The sequence below is a fragment of the Salmo trutta genome, chromosome 2, assembly GCF_901001165.1.
Source record: "Salmo trutta chromosome 2, fSalTru1.1, whole genome shotgun sequence".
NCBI classification, from domain to species: Eukaryota; Metazoa; Chordata; class Actinopteri; order Salmoniformes; family Salmonidae; genus Salmo; species Salmo trutta.
This window is the reverse complement of record NC_042958.1, coordinates 45,253,341-45,255,279: the sequence shown is the minus strand read 5'-3', so window position 1 is coordinate 45,255,279 and position 1,939 is coordinate 45,253,341. Positions and strand designations below refer to the sequence as shown.

The 1,939-nt window shown below is 33.1% G+C and overlaps 1 long non-coding RNA gene across 1 annotated transcript; it reads right to left on the bottom strand.

Moving 5' to 3' along the window:
- Positions 1-1,436: 1,436 nt before the first annotated feature.
- On the bottom strand, positions 1,437-1,698 carry LOC115148456 (uncharacterized). The gene is made up of 2 exons (XR_003866679.1): positions 1,644-1,698; positions 1,437-1,476 (listed from the first exon to the last, which is right to left on the bottom strand). It is a non-coding gene; the product is annotated as an uncharacterized LOC115148456 (long non-coding RNA).
- Between the last annotated feature and the right edge of the window lie 241 nt (positions 1,699-1,939).

Below are 1,939 nucleotides of genomic sequence, written 5' to 3'. Positions count from 1 at the left end.
TACCTACTGAACATACTGGTATTACAGTGTATTACCTACTGAACATACTGGTATTTTACTGTATTACCTACTGAACATACTGGTATTATACTGTATTACCTACTGAACATCCTGGTATTATACTGTATTACCTACTGAACATACTGATATTATACTGTATTACCTCCTGAACATCCTGGTATTATACTGTATTACCTACTGAATATACTGGTATTATACTGTAAAACCTACTGAAAATACTGGTATTATACTGTAGTCTGTATTACCTACTGAACATACTGGTATTATACTGAATTACCTACTGAACATACTGGTATTATACTGTATTACCTACTGAACATACTGGTATTATACTGTAGTCTGTATTACCTACTGAACATACTGGTATTATAGTGTATTACCTACTGAACATACTGGTATTATACTGTAGTCTGTATTACCTACTGAACATACTGGTATTATACTGTATTACCTACTGAACATACTGGTTTTATACTGTATTACCTACTGAACATCCTGGTATTATACTGTAGTCTGTATTACCTACTGAACATACTGGTATCATACTGTATTACCTACTGAACATACTGGTATTATACTGTATTACCTACTGAACATACTGGTATTATACCTTAGTCTGTATTACCTACTGAACATACCGGTATTATACTGTAGTCTGTATTACCTACTGAACATCCTGGTATCATTCTGTATTACCTACTGAACATACTGGTATTATACTGTATTACCTACTGAACAAACTGGTTTTATACTGTATTACCTACTGAACATACTGGTATTATACTGTATTACCTACTGAACATACGTTTATTATACTGTATTACCTACTGAATATACTGGTATTATGCTGTAGTCTGTATTACCTACTGAAAATCCTGGTATTATACTGTAGTCTGTATTACCTACTGAACATACTGGTATCATACTGTATTACCTACTGAACATACTGGTATCATACTGTATTACCTACTGAACATACTGGTATTATACTGTATTACCTACTGAACATACTGGTATCATACTGTATTACCTACTGAACATACTGGTGTTATACTGTAATCTGTATTACCTACTGAACATACTGGTATCATACTGTATTACCTACTGAACATACTGGTATTATACTGTAGTCTGTATTACCTACTGAACATCCTGGTATTATACTGTAGTCTCTATTACCTACTGAACATACTGGTATCATACTGTATTACCTACTGAACATACTGGTATTAAACTGTAGTCTGTATTACCTACTGAACGTACTGGTATCATACTGTATTACCTACTGAACAAACTGGTATTATACTGTAGTCTGTATACCTACTGAACATACTGGTATCATACTGTATTACCTACTGAACATACTGGTATTATACTGTATTACCTACTGAACATACTGGTATTATACTGTAGTCTGTATTCCCTACTGAACATGCTGGTATTTTACTGTATTACCTACAGAACATACTGGTATTATACTGTATTACCTACTGAACATACTGGTATTACACTGTAGTCTGTATTACTACCTGAACATACTGGTATTTTACTGTATTACCTACAGACCATACTGCTATTATACTGTATTACCTACTGAACATACTGGTATTTTACTGTATTACCTACTGAACATACTGGTATTATACTGTAGTCTGTATTACCAACTGAACATACTGGTATTATACTGTATTACCTACTGGACGTACTGATATTATACTGTATTACATCCTGGTATTATACTGTATTACCTACTGAACATACTGGCATTATACTGTAGTCTGTATTACCTACTGAACATACTGGTATTATACTGTAACACCTACTGAAAATACTGGTATTATACTGTAGTCTGTATTACCTACTCAACATACTGGTATTATACTGTATTACCTACTGAACATACTGGTATTATACTGTA